Raw genomic sequence first — 23,234 nt, 5'->3', positions numbered from 1 at the left:
AAATGCAAAAAAGCAAAATGGCTGTCTGAGGAGGCCTTACAAATAGCTGTGAAAAGAAGAGAAGTGAAAAGTAAAGGAGTAAAGAAAAGATATATCCATTTGAATGCAGAGATCCAAAGAATAGCAAGGAGAGATAAGAAAGACTTCCTCAGTGATCAGTGCAAAGAAATAGAGAAAAACAATAGAGTGGGAAAGACTAGAGATCTCTTCAAGAAAATTGGAGATACCAAGGGAACATTTCATGCAAAGATGGGCTCAATAAAGGACAGAAATGGTATGGACCTATAAGAAGCAGAAGATATTAAGAAGAGTTGGCAAGACTACACAGAAGAACTGTACAAAAAAGATCTTCACGACCCAGATAATCATGATGGTGTGATCACTCACACTCACCTAGAACCAGACATCCTGGAATGTGAAGTCAAGTGGGCCTTAGGAAGCATTACTATGAACAACGCCAGTGGAGGTGATGGAATTCCAGTTGAGCTATTTCAAATCCTAAAAGATGATGCTGTGAAAGTGCTGCACTCAATATGTCAGCAAATTTGGGAAACTCAGCAGTGGCCACAGGACTGGAAAAGGTCAGTTTTCATTATAATCCCAAAGAAAGGCATGCCAAAGAATGCTCAAACTACCACACAATTGCACTCATCTCACACGATAGTAAAGTAATGCTTTAAATTCTCCAAGTCAGGCTTCAGCAATATGTGAACTGTGAACTTCCAGATGTTCAAGCTGGTTTTAGAAAAGGCAGAGGAACCAGAGATCAAATTGCCAAAATCTGCTGGATCATCGAAAAAGCAAGAGAGTTCCAGAAAACATCTATTTCTGATTTATTGACTATACCAAAGCCTTTGACTGTGTGGATCACAATAAACTGTGGAAAATTCTGAAAGAGATGGGGATACCAGACCACCTGACCTGCCTCTTGAGAAACCTGTATGCAGGTAAGGAAGCAACAGTTAGAACTGGACATGGAAAAACAGACTGGTTTCAAATAGGAAAAGGAGTGCATCAAGGCTGTATATTGTCACCCTGCTTATTTAACTTATATGCAGAGTACATCATGAGAAATGCTGGGCTGGAGGAAGCACAGGCTGGAATCAAGATTGCCAGGAGAAATATCAATAACCTAAGGTATGCAGATGATAGCACCCTTACGGCAGAAAATGAAGAAGAACTAAAGAGCCTCTTGATGAAAGTGAAAGAGGAGAGTGAAAAGGTTGGCTTAAAGCTCAACATTCAGAAAACTAAGATCATGGCATCCAGTCCCAACACTTCATGGCAAATAGATGGGGAAACAGTGGCAGACTTTATTTTTTTGGGCTCCAAAATCACTGCAGATGGTGATCACAGCCATGAAATTAAAAGACGCTTACTCCTTGGAAGGAAAGTTATGACCAAACTAGACAGCATATTAAAAAGCAGAGACATTACTTCATCAACAAAGGTGCGTCTAGTCAAGGCTATGGTTTTTCCAGTAGTCATGTATGAATGTGAGAGTAGCACTATAAAGAAAGCTGAGTGCCAAAGAATTGATGCTTTTGAACTGTGGTGTTGGAGAAGACTCTTGAGAGTCCCTTGGACTACAAGGAGATCCAACCAGTCCATCCTAAAGGAGATCAGTCCTGGGTGTTCATTGGAAGGACTGATGTTGGAGCTGAAACTCCAGTACTTTGGCCACCTGATGAGAAGAGCTGGCTCATTGGAAAAGACCCTGATGCTGGGAAAGATTGAGGGCAGGAGGAGAAGGGGACGACAGAGGGTGAGATGGTTGAATGGCACCACTGACTCAATGGACATGGATTTGGGTAGACTCTGAGAGTTGGTGATGGACAGGGAGGCCTGGCGTGCTATGGTTCATGGGGTTGCAAAGAGTTGGACACGACTGAGCGACTGAAATGAACTGAAGTCTCTGATGACTTCCAAGCAAGTAGGTGAAAGTGGCCTATTTCTTTTTGAAAACTCAAATGCTTGACCAAACTTTTGCTGTAATGAAGAGATAAATGATCCAGAGTGTTTTTCTCGTTAGTTTGAGGCTGCAACTCTCTAGCTTTCAAAGGGGAAAAAAATCTACTTTTGCCATCTGATCCCAAAATCCAGGCTGCAAAAATCAGCTTTCCCTGCAGTTTCAGAGCAGTATATAAGACATACCTAGGACACACTGCACCTTTCCATGAGGAGAGATGTACAGGGAGAGAGTTCGGTGAGTGTTGACTGCCATACCTGTGGTTGCCCTGATTAGGCTGAACTGTACTGTGTGATGACTTCCCAGAGAGTAGTGGAAAGCAACCTGTTTCATTCAGAAATCTCATATTCTGACCAAAGTTGTTGCTATAAAGAAGTGATAAAAGAACCAGAGTGCTTTTCAAGGCCCGCTGGAAGCTGCAACTGTCTAGCTTACAGAGGGTGAAATTAATGCTTTTGCTATCAGGCACCAATATTGAGGCTCACAAAAGTAGCTTTCCTACAGTTTCTGAGCAGTGTGCAAGACACATTTAGGACGCACTGAACACTTTCGTGAGTAAATGCGTCTGAGGAGAGTGTTCTGAGAGTGCTGACTGCCGTACGCACTGTTACCCTGATTAGGCAAAACTGTACCACACTGTTAGGTCCATGAGCCAGGGTAAACTGGAAGCGGTCAAACAGGAGATGGCAAGAGTGAACACTGACAATTTAGGAATCAGTGAACTAAAATGGACCGGCATGGGTGAATTTAACTCAGATGACCATTGTATCCACTACTGTGGGCAAGAATCCCTTAGAAGAAATGGAGTAGCCCTCACAGTCAACAAAAGTCCAAAATGCAGTACTTGGGTGAACTTTCAAAAATGACAGAATGATCTCGGTTTGTTTCCAAGGCAAACCATTCAATATCTCGGTAATCCAAGTCTATGCCCCAACCACTAATGTCAAAGAAGATGAAGTTGAGCAGTTCTATGAAGAGGTACAAGACCTTCTAGAACTAACACCAAAAAAGGAAGTCATTTTCATCATAGGGGACTGGAAAGCAAAAGTAGGAAGTCAAGAATTACCTGGAGTAACAGGCAAGTTTGACCTTGGAGTACAAAATGAAGCAGGGCAAAGGCTAACAGAGTTTTGCCAAGAGAACACACTGGTCATAGCAAACACCCTCTTCCAACAACACAAGAGATGACTCTACATATAAACATTACCAAATGATCAGTACTGAAATCAGATTGATTACATTCTTTGCAGCCAAAGACGGAGAAGCTTTGTATAGTCAGCAAAAACAAGACCAGGAGCTGACATGGCTCTAATCATGAACTCCTTATTGCCAAATTCAGACTTAAACTGAAGAAAGTAGGGAAAACCACTAAGCCATTCAGGTATGACTTCAATCAAATCCCTTATGATTAAACAGTGAAAGTGAAAAATAGATTCAAAGGATTAGGTCTGATGAGTGCCTGAAGAACTCTGGATGGAGGTTTATGACATTGTACAGGAGGCAGTGATCAAAACCATCCCCAAGAAGAAGAAATGCAAAAAGGCAAAATAGCTGTCTGAAGAGGCCTTACAAATAGCTAAGAAGAGAAGCAAAAGGCAAAGGAGAAAAGGAAAGATATATCCATCTGAATGCAGAGTTCCAAAGAAAGACAAAGAGAGATAAAAAAGACTTCCTAAGTGATCAATGCGAAGAAATACAGGAAAACAATAGAATGGGAAAGATTAGAGATCTCTTCAAGAAAATTAGAGATACCAAGGGAACATTTCATGCAAAGATGGGCTCAATAAAGGACAGAAACGATGTGGACCTAACTGAAGCAAAAGATATTAAGAGGTGGAAGGAATACACTGAAGAACTATACAAAAAAAAATTTTTAATGGCCTGTATAAGCACAATGGTGTGATCACTCACCTAGAGACAGATGTCCTGGAGTGTGAAGTCAAGTGGGCCTTAGGAAGCACCACTATGAACAAAGCTAGTGGAGGTGATGGAATTCCACCTGAGCTATTTCAAATCCTAAAAGATGATGCTGTGAAAGTGCTGCACTCAATATGCCAGCAAATTTGGAAAACTCAGCAGTGACCTCAGGATTAGAAAAGGTGCTTTCATTCCAATCCCAAAGAAAGGCAATGCCAGAGAATGTTCAAACTACAGTGCAATTGCACTCATCTCACTCGCTAACAAAGTAATGTTCAAAATTCTCCAGGCTGGGTTTCAACAGTATGTGAACTGAGAACTTCCAGATGCTCAAGTTGGATTTAGAAAAGGCAGAGGAACCAAAGATCACATTGTCAATGTCCATTGGATCATAGAAAAGGCAAGAGAATTTCAGAAAAACATCTACTGTTGCTTCATTATCTATGCCACCTCCTTCAACTGTGTGGCTCACAACAAACTGGAAAATTCTTCAAGAGACAGGAATACCAGACAACCTTACCTGCCTCCTGAGAAATCTGCACACAGGTCACGAAGCAACATTTAGAACCAGATGTAGAACAACAGACTGGTTCCAAACTGGGAAAGGAGTACGTCAAGGCTAGATATTGTCACCCTGCTTATCTAACTTATATGCAGAGTACATCATGCGAAATGTCGACTGGATGAAGTTCAAGCTGGAATCAAGATTGCCAGGAGAAATATCAATTACCTCAGATATGCAGTTGATACCACCCTTATGGCAGAAAGCAAAGACGAACTAAAGAGTCTCTTGATGAAAGTAAAAGTGTGAAAGTGAAAAAGTGGAAAAAAGTGAAAGTGAAAAATCTGGCTTGAAGCTCAACATTCAAAAAACTAAGATCATGGCATCTGGTCTCATCACTTCATGGCAAATAGATGGGGAAACAAAGGAAACAGTGCCTGACTTTATTTTTGGGGGGCTCCAAAATCACTGCAGATGGTGACTGCAGCCATGAAATTAAAAGACGCTTGCTCCTTGGAAGAAAAGCTATGACCAACCTAGACAGCATATTAAAAAGCAGAGACAGGCATTATTTTGCTGACAAAGGACCATCTAGTCAAAGCTATGGTTTTTCGAGTAGTCATGTATGAGTGTGAGAGTTGGACCATAAAGAAAGCTGAGCACTGAAGAATTGATGCTTTTGAACTGTGGTGTTGGAGAAGACTCTTGAGAGTCCCTTGGACTGTGAGGAGATCCAACCAGTCCATCCTAAAGGATATCAGTCCTGAGTGTTCATTGGAAGTACTGATGTTGAAGCTGAAATTCCAATACTTTGGCCACCTGATGCAAAGAGCTGACTCACGGAAAAGACCCTGATGCTGGGAAAGATTGAGGGCAGGAGGAGAAGGGGACGACAGAGAATGAGATGGTTGGATGGAATCACTGACTCGATGGACATGAGTTTGAACAAGCTCGGGGAGATGGTGAAGGAAAGGGAGTCCTGATGTGCTATAGTGTATGGGGTTGCAAAGAGTTGGACATGACTGAGCAACAACAACAACAACAACAACAACAACAATCAGCATGTTTCCCTGCAGTGACCCAGCACTGAAAATACACACTTGGGACAAACCGAAACTTATCATGAAGGAAGTGGTGTGCAGTGGTTATTCTCTGTGTGGTGAGTGACATACCTAGACAGTGCATTATAAGCCTAGGTGTTCTATTACCTGAGCTCCTAGTCAGGAGATCCAAGTACAGTGTTAGCTTCAATAAAAAACTCACTTGCTTGTACCCAGAATTGACTGTACTGAGAAGAATCCACTCGTGAAAACCTACATTGTTTTCAGCCTGGATATAAGGTCTAATTACTGCTTGAATTAGATAGGAACTTGGTATGAGTTCCTAGAATGAGTTGTAAGCACAGAGGCTTTTTTTCACTGCAGCGCAGGTTTCTGCACTGAGACACACGTGCACTGCACTTAAGACCTGCTTGAACTGTGTGTCTGAGGCTGCTTGACACCTGTGGAAATTTAGCTATCCAAGGAAGAAGGCAGCACTTGGGTCTTCATTCTGTATACATACAGTTGATCCCAACAGCCTTTGTTTTTTGCTGCTTCTCACAAGTTGAAGAAGAGACTTTGGTGTCCATTGTTCTTTCAGGGAAAAATGTGCAGACCAAGAAGCTTTTGATTCTTGCAAGACATACTAGAGTTATTGCACTAGATTTAGCAAGGCTTCTTGGAAACTGCAGAAATGCCTAAATTTGTTGGTGGGTAAAGCTGGACCTTAATACTTTAAGGTCACTGATCAGCTTTAGTTTTCCCTTTCACTAGAGAGTAGTGGAAGATAAGATCCTAGCAAAGAGTTGCAAGCACTCTGTTTTTTCAAGAAAACTCACAGGTATTCACAAAAACATTCCTGTGCTGAAGAGAATACAGGTAAAAACAGTGTTTTTCAGGTAGCTTTGAGGCTACCACTTTCTAGCTTTCATGTGGGGATATAATGATTTTGTCATCAGGCCCCAAATTCAAAGTTGACACAGCATATTGATCTGCAGTTTCTGACCCTGGGACTCAGTAAGCCATCCATTAAACTTGTGCCTGCAGGGAGTTCTGCAGGTGGTGAGCGACATACCTGAGTACTGCCCTAGTTAGGCCTAGCTGCTTCTGGATCCTCCCAAGGTCTAACAATGTTCCCTGAAAACCTGCATTGCTTTCAGGCTAGATCTAAAGTCTAGTTTCTGCTTAAAGTAGATTGCCATCAGGTTTGAGTTCCCAGAATGAATTGTAAGCACAGAATTTCTTTTCACTGCAGCACAGGTTTCCTCACTGAGGCAGACAACCCCTGTACTTAATGGCCTGCTGAAGCTGTTCCTGAGGTTGTCTGAATGTTGTGAACTCTAGCTATCCAGGGAATAAAGTACTGCTTTATTCTTCACTGTGCATACAGACTGTTGATCCTATTGGTTTTTGTTGTTTGATGCTGTTTAGCAATTGAAGAAAAGGCTTCGTTTCCCAGCTTCTTCCACGCAAAACAGTATAGATGTGAGAGGCCTACCAGCCCTGAAAGGCCTGCTAGAGTCATTACACTGGATTTTTATCGAGGTTTCTTGAAAACTGCAGCATGCCTAACTTTGTTGACAGGTGAAATCGGATCTTAATTTGAAGCTACTGATCATGTTTAGCTTGCCCTTTCGGTGACAGTGCTTTGGGATGAACTCCAAACTCGGAGTTGCAAGTACCCTGTTTCTGTCTAGAAAACTCACTTTATTCTCAGAGGCATTCCTGCACTGAAGAGAAGACGGGCTCATCAATGTTCTTCAGGCAGCTTTGAGGCCACCGCTCTCTAGCTTTCAAATGGGAAAAATATTACTTTTGCCATCAGGCCTCTAAGGTTGACACATACCATACTGACCTGCAATTTCTGACAAGCAAAAATAGACCCCTGGGAGGCACTGGGAGCTTCTACGCTTAAACTTTTGTGGGCAAGGAGTGCTCTATGTGGTAGATTGCTGCCCTGTTTAGATACTGGTACATTTGAAACTTCCAAAGGCCTATTAATGTTCAGAGGAAAATTGCATCATTTTCACACTGGGTATAATGTCCAGTCTCCCCATGAGGGAGAGAGACATCAGGTATGAGCTTCCAGGATGGCTGAAAACAGCAGTGTTCTCTTATTACTATTTTTTAAATCAGTGCTGCTCAGGTTGACTCTTTAAGGCAAACTGGCACTGCACCTAAGACAAGTGTGTTCTTGACCCTTTGGAAAGCTTTGGAAATCTAGCTATCCAAGGAATAAAGCAGTGCCCTGACCTTAACTCAGCATGAAAAAGAGTTGATCTTAACAGCTAATGTCACTGGATGCTGACTAGAAGCCACAGAAAAGACTTCTGGTTCGCAGTGTTCCTTCAGGGAAAACAGTGCTGCAGGGGGAGTCATAGGAATCTTGCAATACATGCTAGTTTTACTGGCCTGGAGTAAGTAAGGCTTCATGGAAACTGCCATGTGCCTTACTTGGTTGAAGAGAAAAATGGCCCTTACTTTTGGGCCAGTGGTCATGTTTAGTTTGCTCTTAGCTAGAAAGTCTTCCAGGATGAGCTCCTAGCAAGGGCTTGCTTCCTTCCAGAAACCTCCATTGTCCTTCCAGAGGCATTCCAGGGGTTAACACAAGATGGGGAACCAAAGGTCTCGGCAGTTTGAAGGTAATGACTCTTTAGCATTCAAATGAGGAAGATACTGCTTTTTGCCATCAGGCGTCAAACTCAAGTTGACACACAGCATACTTACCTGCAGCTTCTGACTAGTGAAAAGACATCTGAGACACACTGGGCCCTTCCACGAATAAACTTGTGCAAGCAGGGAGTGTTGCTTGTAGTGAAATACATGCCTGATCCTGCCCTGGTTAGGCCTAGGTGCCTTAGGATCTTACAAAGGCCTAGCAAGGTACATGGAAAAACTACACGATTTTCACATTGTGTGATTTCTGCTTGAGGGGGGAATATCAGGTATGAGTTCTCAGGATTAGTGGAAAGAAGTGTTTTTTTTTTTTTTTTTTTTTTAATCAGTGCAACTCAGGTTGACTTTTTGAGGCAGGCTGGAATTGTACCTGAGACCAAATACAACTGTATTCTCTGGCTGTTTGGAAGCTCTGGACACCTGGCTCTCCAAAGGAGAAAGCAGTGTGTGGACCTTCACTCTGGATACAAAGAGTTGGTCCCAGAGCTTATGTCACTTTCTGCTGCCCAGGAGCTGCAAAAAAGCCTTGTGGTAAACAGTGTTCTTCTAGGGAAAATGGTGCTGCTGCGAGAGTCTTAGGAGCCTTGAAATGCAAGCTAAAGTTACTGCGCTAGATTCAGCAGGGCTTCAGGGAAACCACTGCATGCCTACCTTGATTGGATGGAAAAACTGGACATTCCTTTGAGGTTAGTGGTCACATTTACTCTGCCCTTTAGCTAGGGAGTGCTGCGGATGAGCTCCTAGGAAGGGATTACAAGCACCCTTTTCTTTCGAGAAATCTTACTTGTCCTCACAGAGTCATTCCAGTGGTGAACATGAGACAGGCAACAACAGTATTTCTCAGGCAGCTTGGAGGTTGCAGCACTCTAACTTTCAAACAAGGGGAATACTGGCTTTTCCCATCAGACCCCAACCTCAAGTTGATACATACCATATTTGCCTGCAGTTTCTGAGCAGTGAAAACAGATGCCTGGGACACACCTGACCCTTGCATGAATAAACCTGTGTACACAAGGAACACTGCTTGTGGGGAAACATATACCTGAGTTACTGCTCTGGTTAGGCCTAGGTGTTTTTGGATCTTCCAAAGGACCAGCAAGGTTCAAGGAAATACTGCACAGTTTTCAAGCTGGATCTAATATCTAGTTTCCACCTGATGTACTGCACAGATTTTTTTTTCTCCTACAAGGGAATGATAGATTGCATTTGTATTAATTCCTATCTGAAAGAAAACACAAACGTTTTGTAGTGTGAAGCAAGGCTTTTCTGACACGCTTTTAGGCTTTGAGTTCTCCTATCCTACAGAGCACAAAACTGATAGCATCTGCTCATTCTTTCTTAGAAACAGAGGTCTTCAGGTGTCTAAGACCATTCATCACCTGTGAAAAGATTCTCTCCCATTCTGTAAAAAGAAACATCACTGGCTATAAACTGCTTTTATCTGAGTTTGAAGAGGCATGTTCTTAGCTTCATGGGGAAACTGACTTCCTCTGCTGTCTTAATGGGTTTCATTCCCAATCACCCTTGAAACACTGTGCTTAAGACAGTTATAACAGAAGCTGTGGAATGGCAGTTTTACAAGTACTACAAACTATTTATGAGCAGCTGAAAACTGTGGGAATAGCTGTCTATTCATAATCACCTTTGTCTCTGACATTGTTTGTCTGGCTTCTTAGGACTTTTCCTCTACCAGGTATAAGCCTCACGAGCAGCCTGAATAGCTCCTACTCAAAATGTTTTTTGAGTGCTATGTCCCAATGAGATTCACTTTTGTTTAAAATATGATGTGTTGTTTCATGTCTCTGGTATAAGTCAACACAAGCTTCTGAAGTCAAGTATATTTTCCCAGGCAAAGAACAATGTGCTTAACATAACCACAGCCTAGAAAACAACCAAACTGTCCTTCCTATAAACATATTTAGGGGTGAGGCATGACATTTGGAGGACTTTGATTACCACTTGTCTTTAGATATTGGAGCTCTGGTCATGTTCACAAGAGCATTAATAAGCATTCATTTAAGAGTTGATCAGAGCAGTCCCTAAAGTAATCCCTTTGTATAGCCCTCTTGTAAAACTGCAAGGACTCCCATGGTATGAGTTCCTCAAAGTTGGGTATTTCAGAGGACTCCTGGATAATCTGAGAAACTCGCTGCACTCTGCAGATGGAAGAGGTTTTGGCTGCCATTCTCACTTTGAGACCTGGGTACAAGAGAAAATCAACATCTCTTGGGAAACACCGGGAAGATAGGGTCAAGGTATTAGGGCCTACAGACAGAGGGTTATGTTTGAGCCTTTACAGGGAAATGATACATTGTATTTCTATAATTCCCATTTTAAAGAAAACACAATGTCCACATCAAGTGAAATAATGCTGTCCCAACACACAATTAGGCTTTGAGCTCTCCTCTCCTATAGAGCACAAATCAGACAGTATTTGCTCATTCCCCCTTAGAAACAGACATCTTTCAGATGTCTCAAACCATTCAATATTGTCTCTAAGTTCTGTAGAGAGAAACATCCTTGTATATAGTTTTTTTCAATCTAGGTTGGAAGAGATACTTTCTTCATCCCATGAGACACCTGACTTTTTGCTGTCAGAATGGGTTTCCTTTGAATTACCCTTGGAACGCAACGCTTAAGGCAGCTATAACACAAGCTGTGGAATGGCAATATTATAGGTCCCTCAAACAGTTTATGAGCTGCTTCCCATTGGAGGCCAAACCTGAATATTCAGAACCTGTCCTGTGTCTTTATTGTCATTCCTCTGGTTTGTGAGAAGCTTGGACTTTTTTTCTCCTTGATAAAAGGCTTGCCATCAATGAATAGTTTTCAAACCAAATGTGTGTAGGGTGCTGAATCTAGCACAGGTTCACTCCTGGGTAAATATGGTACCTAGACTTCCATGACCATGATGCAAGACAATACATGCCTCTGAAGTCAAGTACATCTTTCCCCCTAGCAAAGCTCACTGTGCTTAACGTAGCCACAGCTTAGAAGATGACCAAACTGCCCTTCCTGTAAAAGTGTCCAGAACTAGAGCATACTCATGACAGGCTTTGGTTACCAACTGTCTTCAGCAACTGAAGCTGTGATCAGGTTCACAGGAAAATTAATGAACATTCATTTAAAAGTTGATCAGAGTAGTCCCTAAAGTAATCACATATTGTGTAGCCTTCTGATAAAACTTCTAGAACTCTCACAATACAAATTCTTCAGAGCTGGGTGTTTTAGACAACTCCTGGATAACCTGAGAACCTCATCCTACTCTGCAGCTGGAAGAGGCTTGGGCTACCATTCTAATTTGAGGTCTGTATAGATGGGAGTGTCAAGGTCTCTCAGGGAAACACTAGGAAGGCAGGAACTTTCCTCAAGAAGCTTGGGCCTAGAGTCAGAGAACTAAGCTAGAGCTCTTGCAGGGATATGATGCATTCCATTTGTATGAATTCTTGTTTAAAAACACAAAACACATGCAAAAGTCCACTTAGTGTGAAACAAACCTGTCCCAACACACTGATAGGCTTTGAGTCCACCTCTCCAATAAACACAAAGCTGATTCCAGGTGCTCATTTCCCTTTGAAAACAGAAGTGTTTCAGGTGTCTCAAACCATTCACCTCCAGCTATAAGACTAAGTTTTCTATCCAAATCCTGTACATAGAAACATCACTGTGTATAATTATTTTTTTCAGTCACATTTAAAGAGATTCATTCCTTTCTTACATGGGACACCTGCCTTAGTATGTCCTCTGAATAGGTTTTAGATTGCTGAGTTTAGAGAGCAGGTTTACTTTTGTGTAAATATTGAGATAGTGGCACACGGTTCAGGAAAAAGTCAGTACATGACTCAGAAGTCAATTGTATCTTTCATCCAAGGGAAACACACAGTGCTGAATGTGTTTTCAGTTCAGTTACTCAGTCGTGTCCAATTCTTTGTGACCCCATGGACTGCAGCACACCAGGCCTCCCTGTCCGTCACCAACTCCCGGAGTTTACTCAAACTCATGTCCATCAAGTCAGTGATGTCATCCAACCATCTCATCCTCTGTCATCCCTTTCTCCTCCCGCCTTCAATCTTTCCCAGCATCAGGGTCTTTTCAAATGAGTAAACTCTTCGCATCAGGTGGCCAAAGTATTGGAGTTTCAGCTTCAGCATCAGTCCTTCCAGTGAATATTCAGGACTGATTTCCTTTAGGATGTGCTTTAGCCTACAATATCAAAGTGAATGTCTTTCCCATATAATGGTCCCAAATTGAAGCCTACCTTCTAAAAATTTTGATATTCACTTGCTTTTAGCCACCAAAGCTGTGGTCATCCTCTTAGAAGCATTTACAAATACCTCATTTAGGAGTTTATGAGAAAATTCCCTGGAGTAATCATACAATGTGTAGCCTTCTTCCCAATCCTGCCAAACTTACTGTCCAAATTCTCATTGTTGGGCATTTCAGAGGACACCTGGATAATCTAAGAATCTCATTATACTTTGTAGCTGCAAAAGGGCTTGGTTTCCATTCTCACTTTGAGGCTGTGTGGAGGAGAACATCAAGATCACCCAGAGAAATACTAGGAAGACAGAAACTTTCCTTAAGACTTAAGGGCTTAGAGCCAATAGGCCTAAGTTCGAGCTCCTTCAGGGATATAATATATTTCAGGGATATAATATAATATATTTCTATTATTTCTCATTTAAAAAAATAAAAATTTCCACTTTGTAGGAATAAAGCCTGTCCCAACACACCAAAAGGCTTTAAGTTCACCTGTCTTCTGAAACACAGATGTGACTACAGTTGCTCTTTTCCTCTGTGGAATCAGAAATCTTGCTGGTATCTCAAACCAGCTACAAGATTGACCTTAAGTTCTATAGAGAGAAATATCACTATATAAAATCTTCATCATCCAGGTTTGAAGAGACACAGTCCTTTGCTATATGGGACACTTGCCTTCCCATGCCCTCTGAACGATTTTCACTTCAGGTCACCCTTGGAATACCACTTATAAGGCAGCTGTAACACAAGCTGTGGAAAGGCAGTATTACAGGTCCCTCAAAAATTTATGAGCAACTACACATTTGGGACCCTTTATGGATCACAGCCTTGTTGTGGTGAAGGGGCTTGCATAACTCATTTAAACTATGAGCCATGCCACGCAGGTCCACCCAAGACGGATGGGTCATAGTGAAGAGTTCTGACAAAACATGTTCCAATGGAGAAGGAAATGGCAACTCACTCCAGTATTCTTGCCTGGAGAAGCCCATGAACAGTTGAAAAGGCAAAAAGGTAAGATGTCAGAAGATGAGCCCCCCAGGTCAGAAGATGCCCAATATGCTACTGGGGAATATTGGGGAAGAGCAGAGGGCAATTACTAATAGCTCCAGAAAGAATGAAGAGGTTGGGCCAAAGCAGGAATGATGTTCAGTTGTGGATGTGTCTGGAGGTGAAAGTAAAGTCTGATGCTGTAAAGAACAATATTGCATAGGAATTTGGAATGTTAGGTCCACAAGTCAAGGTAGATTGGATGTAGTCAAGCAGGAGGTGGCAAGAGTAAACACTGACATCTTAGGAATCAGTGAACTAAAATGGATGAGAATGGGAGAATTTAATTCAGATGACCATTATATCTACTACTGTGGGCAAGAATCCCTTAGAAGAAATGGATCCCTTAGAAGAAATGGAGCAGCCCTCAGTCAACAAGAGTCTGAAATGCAGTACTTGGATGCAGTATCAAAAACTGTAGAATTATCTCGGTCATTTCCAAGGCAAACAATTCTGTGTCACAGTAATCCAAGTCTATGCCCCAACTCTGTTGCCAAACAGGCTGAAGCTGACTAGTTTTATGAAGACTTTCAACACCTTCTAGAACTAACAACAAAAAGGATATCCTTTTCATCACAGGGGACTGGAATGCAAAAGTTATCCAGAATAACAGGCAAGTTTGGCCTTGGAGTACAAACTCAATATGTCAGCAAAACTGGAAAATTTAGCAGAGGACACAGGACTGGAAAAGGTCAGTTTTCAATCCAATCCCAAAGAAAAGCTATGCCAAAGAATGTTCAAACTATTATACAATCATGCTCATTTCACATGCTAGCAAGGATATGCTCAAAATCCTACAAGCTAGTCTTCAGCAGTACATGAACTGAGAACTTCCAGATGCACAAGCTCAGGTTCAAAGAGTCAGAGGAACCAGAGATCAAACTGCCAACATTCCTTGGAATATGGATCAAGCAAGGAAATTCCAGAATAACGTCTACTTCTGTATCATTGATTATGCTAAAGTCTTTGACTGTGTGTGTCACAACAAACTGTGAAAAGTTCTGTGAAAAAAAGAGATGGGAATACCAGACCAGCATTCCTGCCTCCTGAGAAATCTATATGGATGTCAAGAAGCAGCAGTTAGAACTGTACATGGAACAATGGACTGGTTCCAAATTGTGAAAGGAGTAGGAAAAGGGTGTATATTATCACCCTGCTTATTTAACTTGTATGCAGAATACATCATGTGAAATGCTGGGCTGGATGAATCACAAGCTGGATTCAAGACTTCTGGGAGAATGCACCTATGGTCAATTAATCTATGACAAGTAAGGCTACACAATTTTGGAAAGACAGTCTCTTCAACAAATGGTGCTGGGAAAATGACAGCAACATGTTAAAAAAGTGAAATTAGATTATTCTTTAACTCCATACACAAAAATAAGCTCAAAATGGTTTAAAGACCTAAATATGAGGCCAGAAACTATAAAACTCCTGGAGGAAAACATAGGCAGAACACTCTCTGACATGAATCACAGCAATATCTTTTTTGATCCATTTCCCAGATTAATGGAAATAAAAACAAAAGTAAACAAATAAGACCTACTTAAGCTCAAAAGCTTTTACATATCAAAGGAAGCAATAAGCAAAATGAAAAGACAACCCAAAGATTGGGAGAAAATACTTGCAGATGTTGTGATCAGTAAGGGATTAGTCTCCAAAATTTGCAAACAGCTCATGATGCTTAACCACATCAAAGCAAAGAATCCAATCAAAAATTCTCCAGGCCAGAACACTGGAGTGGGTAGCCTTTCCCTTCTCCAGGGGATCTTCCCAACCCAGGGATCAAACCCAGGTTTCCCACATTCTTTACCAGATTCTTTACCAGTTGATTCTTCTTTACCAGGCAGATTCTTTACCAGTTGAGCCACAAGGGAAGCCCAAGAATACTGGAGTGGGTAGCCTTTCCTCTTCTCTAGGGGATCTTCCTGACCCAGGAATCGAACCAGAGTTTCCTGCATTGCAGGCAGATTCTTGACCAACTGATCTGTCAGGGAAGCTCCCTCCAAATGGGCAAAAGACCTAAATAGACATTTCTCCAAGAAGACATGTGGGTGGCCAAGAGGCATATGAAGACACATTCAACATTGCTAATTACTAGAGAAATGCAAATCAAAACTACAAAAAGATATCACCTCACACCAGCCAGAATGGTTATCATCAAAAAATCCACAAACAATAAATTCCGGAGAGGGTGTAGAGAGAAGGGAACCCTTCTATTGAGTGTATGTAAATTGGAACAGTCACGATGGAGAATGGTACGGAAGTCCCTTAAAAAACTAGAACTAGATCTACCATATGACCTTGCAATCCCAGTCCTGGGCATATATCCAGAGAGAGACATGATCCGAAAGGAGACATGCACCCCACGTGTCACTGCAGCATCATTTACAGCCGCCAAGAAGTGGAAGCAACCTAAATGTCCATCAACAGAGGAATGGATAAAGAAGATGTGGTCCTTATTTACAATGGAATATCCCTCAGCCATTAAAAATAGGGAAATAATGCCATTTGTAGCAACATTGAATAACTTAGAGAGTATCCTACAGAGGGAACTAAGTCAAACAGAGAAGGAAAAATATTATAGGACATCCTTTACACATGGAATCTAAAAAAAAAAAAAAAAAAACGACACAAATGAACTTAATTACAAAACAGAAAGAGACTCACAGACTTAGAGAATGAACTTATGGTTGCCTGTGGGAAAGGGATAGTTAGGGATTTAGAGATGGACATGTACACACTGCTATATTTAAAATGGATAACCAACAAGGACCTGCTGTATAGCACATGGAACTCTGCTCAATGTTATGTAGCAGCTGGATGGGAGGGGGGTTTGGGGAAGAATGGAGACATGTATATGTATGGCTGAGTCCCTTTGCCGTTCCCCTGAAACTATCACAATATTATTAATCAGCTATACTCTAATATAAAAGAAGAAGTTTAAAAAAAATAAAGATTGCTTGCAGAAATGCCAACATCCTCAGATATGCAGATGATACCACTCTAATAGCAGGAAGTGAAGAGGAACTAAAAAGCCTCTTGATGGGAGTGAAAGAGGAGAGTGAAAAAACTGGCTTGAAATTCAGCATTCAAAAAACTATTAAATAAGATCATGGCATCTGGTCCCATCACTTTACAGCAAATTGAAGGGGGAAAGTGGAAGCAGTGATAGATTTTGTCTTCCTGGACTCCAAAATCACCACGGACAGTGACTGCAGCCATGAAATTAAAAGACTCTTGCTTTTTGGAAGAAAAGCTATAATAAACCTAGATGATGTATTAAAAAGCAGAGACATCACTTTGCCAATAAAGGTTCACATAGTCAAAGCTATGGTTTTTCCAGTAGTCATGTATGGATGTGAGAGTTGGACCATAAAGGTTGAGCACCAAAGAATTGATGCATTTGAACTGTGGTATTGAGAAGACTCTTGAGAGTCCCTTGGACTGCAAGAAAATCAAACCAGTCAATCCTAAAGGAAATCAGCCCTGAATATTCATTGGAAGGACTGATGCTTAAACTGAAGCTCCAATACTTTGGGCACCTGATGTGAAGAGCTGACTCATTGGAAATGAGCCTGATGCTGGGAAAGACAGAAGGCAAGAGGAGAAGCGGATGAGGGAGGATAAGATGGTTGGATGGCATCATTGACTTGATGGACATGAGTTTGAGCAAGCTCTGGGACGTGGTGAAGGGCAGGGAAGCCTGGCATGCTGCTGTCCATGCGATTGCAAAGAGCCAGACACAACTGAGTGACTGAGCAACAGACAACAATCATACTGTTCTCCATAGTGACTGTACCAGTTTACATTCCCACCAATAGTGCAAGAGGGTTCTCTTCTCTCCACACCCTCTCCAGCATTTATTGAAGACCACTCACAGTTTCAGTTGATTCTGTGGTTCACTAGCATAGTCAGAATATAGGAAGACGCACCCATATCTAGAGGAGACCATGAGAGCATCACATTGAATGTACTGTGGACAAGACAGCTACAATGTCTAGAGTGATGGTCCAGCTCTTGGACTAAAATTGGGCCCCAGGAATTGTGTCTGTTTCATTCACTGAATTATTTTAGTGCATAGAAAATATCTGCATGTAATAGATACTTAATATCTTTTGTTGAATGAATAATCCCCAGTCAGAACATTTCAGCTATCCAAGTGGGCTTGGGGCTCCTCTACCTACCCCCAGAGATCCCTAATCTGGCCACATCAAGGATAAGGGTTAGGAGTAGCTAGATAGAATCTCAAGTAAGCAAGCAAGTTGCTTTCCATGAACTTTTCCAAGTTCAGAAAAGCCACAGGCTGAAGAGGGAAGAGGAAGAAAGCAACTTCATTTGGGAGAAGTTTTGGGTTATTATATATAACCATGAAGATGTACTGTCATGACCAGCAACCTTCACTGCAGAACCAAGTAGCAAGTTAGCACCTACCATGGGTTATGCCATTTTCCTACAGTAACCCTATGAGGTTTATTCTTTCACCACCCTACATATCAAAGAACAAAGTGAAACTCAGAGAGATGTGATGAGACTCCAAAGACACAGTTAAAGGTGGTTACTCACCATGATGCTATGAATGAGGCAGACACTCATCTAATTAACTATTGGTGCAGGACCTGATGAGCATAGTGGAGGCCTCATAGGAGTATAGGAAGGAGGTGAGATAGGTGGTGTTTCTACTCCAGAAGGTTGGTAGCAGTGACTCTATTAGCTTCTTCACTTTGCCTTCATTGAGGACCATCACTGTGTAGGTCTCATCCAGAGACAAAGTTGTCTCCTCTTCGTACCAGGCAGATGATGAGGGACAGTAGTTAGTAGCTTCACCATGAGACACCAGGAGAATCAAGATCTGGAGCTGAGACCAGAAACTCCTAGCACCTCAAGAACTTGTACAAGGAAAGAACATGAGTATGTACTTTGAAAAAGGTTCTAGTTTTAAAAGCACAATTTGATTTGGCTGGAGGGATACACACTTGGTACCTTCAATGCATTCTGTTATCGGAGAAACAATAACACTCCCTGTTTCAAGAGCATTATGCAGTGAGTCATCAAGAAATGTCCCACTATAGATATGAGAAAATAAAAGATGGAAACTTCAAATGACTGTTCAAATCACACAGGTCAGAAATAAGAACTGTCCAAAGCAGGGATGGCATGACATTCTCTCCAAAATACACAGAGCTTGATTTGCTCCTGATGTGAGGCAGAAGGCTCTGGGGAAACCAGGCTCTGGGTCCTTTCTTAGAGTGTCCCAGGGAGTTGTCAGGTTTGAATCTAGGTTTCAGACCCACCCTGATTGTCTCTAGCTCCTGCGAGTTAAGACACTTTTGCATCCATTCTTACCTCAGACCAGCACTGGATGTTGATGATGGCCTGATTCACCTGTCAATTGTCTTAGCAGATGGAGTGGTTGAACCTGTCAACCAGCTCCTGTAAGATGTCATGGATGGAGTTCTACAAAGAGAGAGCCTGATATCCTGACTAGTAAGCATCAGGGCCCTTTCCAGTCTGTGATTCTATGTTATATCAGGTCTAGAAAACTAATGCAGACTATTAAGATGAGTCTAAGATATTCCCTGCAGCACCAATGAAATGGCAACAAAATTGAATCATTGAGTTCTACATGTCTGGCCTTGTATTTAGATCCTTAATAAGGAAAGCATAGGCAGAATACTCTCTAACTTAAATCCCAGCAAGATCTTTTTTGAATCATCTCCTAGAGTAACAAAAATAAAAACAAAAATAAACAAACAGGGCCTAATTAAATTTGAAAGCTTTTGCAAAGCAAAGGAAACCATAAACAAGACAAAAAGACAACTTCAGAATGGGAGAAAATATTTGCAAGCAAAGCAACTGACAAGGGATCAATCTCCAAAATATATAAACAGCTCATGCAGCTCAATATAAAAAACTAAACAACCAAATAAAAAAATGGGTGGAAAACCTAAATAGACATTTCTCCAAAGGAGACATACAAATGGCCGAGAAGCACATGAAAAGCTGTTCAATATCACTAATTATCATTGTTATTCAGTGGCTAAGTCGTGTCTAACTCTCTGGGACCCCATGGACAGCAGCATGCCAGGCCTCCCTGTCCTTCACTTCCACATCGCCCAGAGTTTGCTCAAACTCATGTCCATTGTATTAATGAAGTCATCCAACCATCTCATCCTCTGTTCAGTTCAGTCGCTCAGTCATGTCCGACTCTTTGCAACCCTATGGACTGCAGCATGCCAGGCTTTCCTGTCCATCACCAACTCCTGGAGCTTGCTCAAACTCATGACCATCAAGTTGGTGACGCCATCCAACCATCTCATCCTCTGTCGTCCTCTTCTCCTCCTCCCTTCAATCTTTCTCAACATCAGGGTCTTTCCCAATGAGTCCGTTCTTCACATCAGGTGGCCAAAGTATTGGAGTTTCAGCTTCAGCATCAGTCCTTCCAATGAATTTTCAGGACTGATTTCCTTTAGGATTGACTGGCTTGATCTCCTTGCAGTTCAAGGGACTCTCAAGAGTCTTCTCCAACACCACAGTTCAAAAGCATCAATTCTTCAGGGCTCAGCTTTCTTTATAGTCCAACTCTTACATCCATACATGACTACTGGATAAACCATAGCTTTGACTAGACTGACCCTGGTCAGCTATTAGAGAAATGTAAAACAAAACTCAAAACTTAAAAAAAAAAAAAAAAAAAAAAAAGTACATCCTCCATTAGAGAAATGTAAATCAAAACTACAATGAGGTATTAGCTCACCCCAGCCAGAATGACCAGCATCAAAAAATCTACAAATGATAAATGATGGGGCTGGTATGAAGAAAAGGGAACCCTCTTACACTGTTGTTGGAAATGTAAATTGATACAGCCACTATGGAGAACAGTATGAAATTTCCTTAAAAAACTAAAAATAGAACTACCATATGATACAGCAATTCCACTTATGGGTATATACTCAGAGAAAAACCATAATTCCAAAAGATATGTGTACCCCAATATTTACTTCAGCACTATTTATAAGAGCTAGGATAGAAGCAATCTAAATGTCCACTAACAGAGGAATGAATAAAGAAGATGTGACACATTTAGCCTTTTAATATTATTGGATGTTTCAGCAGCATTAAATTCAGTGATTCAATTTTCAAAAAAAATTTTTTGGTATACAGTTAACTGCTTTACAATGTTGTATTATTTTCTGCTGTATAGCAAAAGTGAATCACCTATATGTATACATATATATCCTCTGTTTTAAATGGTTGAATTGCTATGGCAATTGACTGACTTCCTTTATGGGGTATTTTGAAGACAAGTTAAAACACAGCTCCTGAATGCTTGAGCCTACAATGAATTGATGTGTCTGTGACATAACAAGTTGCAGAGAAACTTATAAAACAGCTTAACCCCATACCCTTTTATATCCCTACTAAGAGCTGATTTGCAAGGCTTGGACCATGTCTGCCAGGCAGTGGAGCTGATGGCTGCTAGAATACCTATGGTGTATACTTAAAAAATCAAAACAGTAGCAATATGAAAGGGTATATATGACCTCCTGGAAAGTAAAAAGAACATTAAATAATTCCTTACAATTTCAACAAATATGTGAAAAGTGTCTTTCTACACTACCATATAGCTGGTGCAAAGGAGTGGAGATCCAGATTCTTTGAGAGTGGTGCTGGGGGACATTCATATGGAAAAGTTTTGAAAAGGCCTCAAGGAGCCCCCCAGATTTGAATCTGGGTTTTAGGCTTGCCCCAGTTATCTTCGGGTCCTGAGTATGGAGCGACCTCTATGCCGTTTCTTACCTTAGACCAGCACTGGATGTTGTTGGTGTCTTTGTGTACCCGCCCCCTGCATAAGAATTTGGAGTAGTTGAAACCATTTGACCAGCTTCTAAAGATCTCCTGGGTGGAGCTCTGCAAAGGCACTGCCTGGACATTGTCACAGGGAGACAGCCTCGTGAGAAATTCTGTTCCCCCATTAGAGGACAGTAGGGCATTTTCAAAGTCATCTCACCTGTGACCAGCGGGGGGGAACCAGGTGAACCCTCTGAGGCTCAGGATTAACATATGGGTTAGCTGAAGTTGGTCTCCAGGACTCATCATATACCCCAGCTATGGCCTGGGGTATGAACATGACACATCCACTAGGCTTCCAACAACTAACAACCTGCTTTGTCCAGAAAGGACAGTCCCTTCCTCCTCTGCTATTCCCCCAACACACACACAATGAAGAAAAAGGGGACTGGTGTTAGGGTGATTACATGTGTGGCCTGGCCTGCATTGGGCTGTCTTTGCTTATGTTTCGGTGCCTCCTGCCAAATGGCCAGAGTTGTAGATGATGAGGGTTGAGCCAAAGTCTATAGCAACAGAAAAGTTTCTCATTCTGGACTTTTCTCAGCCCAGTCTCTGAATGTTTGGATACAACAGAACATCTTGTTCTTTTCAGTACTTCTGGTTAAGTGAGTTGATTAGGCAGCTGACTCTAGAATGTGGGTGCCTGGTTCTAAGTTCTGCTGGACCCTATGACCAAGGAAGTAAGGTTTCTTTTCCAAGATTCCATTTCTTATGGTCCCTCTTTCAATCAACTCTAGTTATTTCTGAAGCAGGGGGACACATGCACTCTTTCTGCACCAGTTCCTCCTGTGAAGTTTAATGGGCACCAATGTCATAGCATGCTGCCTGCCTCTTGGTGGCCAGTGCTAGAAATACAAGCCCAGACAGGAACACCACCAGACAAGCTGGCACCTTTGCTTGGGTATCCTTAAGTCGGTGGCTGTCCTTATTCACCAGGGCAAAGGAGTAGAATCTATACGCTCCAAGTGCAATCAACTTTAGGAGCTTCCTTTTCCCAATTTTCTGTCCATCTGTGAGGTGTCCTCTTTCTTCATGAAGCATCACCTTACCCGAAACAATTATACCCTCATATATTTAAATAAAGACCCCGAGGGTCCAACAAGGAGTAGTCTTTTCCCTGAATCCCAGACTTTGATCTACAGAGTTGTAGTGTATTCTTCTCTATCCCAAGTTCCTAAACCTCCTGGTAGTAGGAAGCATTTTTCCAAAGACTTCAGAGCACAGTGGGTCACAGATTGGTGATTGGTATTGTCAGGGGGATCACATTTGTGGCCTGGCCTGCATTGGGCTGCCCTGGGTTCTGTTTGGGTGCCTCCTGCCAAATGGTCAAAGGTGTAGGTGATGAGGGTTGAGCCAAAATCCACAGCAAGAGAAAAGTCTGTTAAGAGCCAAGGCCAAGAGACAATCTATGAGCATGTGAAACCCCTGGGTTCACCCCCTTTAAACACCCCTATTTATAGGAAAGACACCAAGACGTTCTCTCCTGTAGCCACTGTCTCCTAGGGAGTGTGGGCTTGGAGTCTTAGGTGCTCACACAGGTGAACTGCAGAACACAAGTCCTATCCTATCAAGCCTGGACCAAGAATGTCCTGGACCACACAGATCCCCAGGAACCCTAAGAATTCCTCTTCCTGTCTCTGGGGCTGTGAGCATGTAGCTAGGAAAAGAGATGCCACTGCCCCATTCCAAAGCTACCCCCGACCTTTCTTCCTTCCCTGTTGTTACTACTTCTCCAGCGTCTGCCTTTACTTAACCACACTCCAGTTCGCAGGCTTCTGTGTACCTGTGGGGATGCACAGAGGACCCCGACCGCAAATGGAGACAAGATGGGTAGCATTCTCCCTGGGACCTCTGATCTTTCGTTTTTTCATGGTGTGGGCTGAGCCCTGCAACACTTGCTAATCTGAACTCTTACCACCTCCTAGAGTCTTGGTCAGTTCCGTTCAGTTCAGTCGCTCATTCGTGTCCAATT

Source organism: Muntiacus reevesi, chromosome 3, assembly GCF_963930625.1.
Source record: "Muntiacus reevesi chromosome 3, mMunRee1.1, whole genome shotgun sequence".
Lineage (NCBI taxonomy): Eukaryota > Metazoa > Chordata > Mammalia > Artiodactyla > Cervidae > Muntiacus > Muntiacus reevesi.
The sequence above is the reverse complement of the archived record's forward strand: the minus strand, read 5'-3'. Positions refer to the sequence as shown.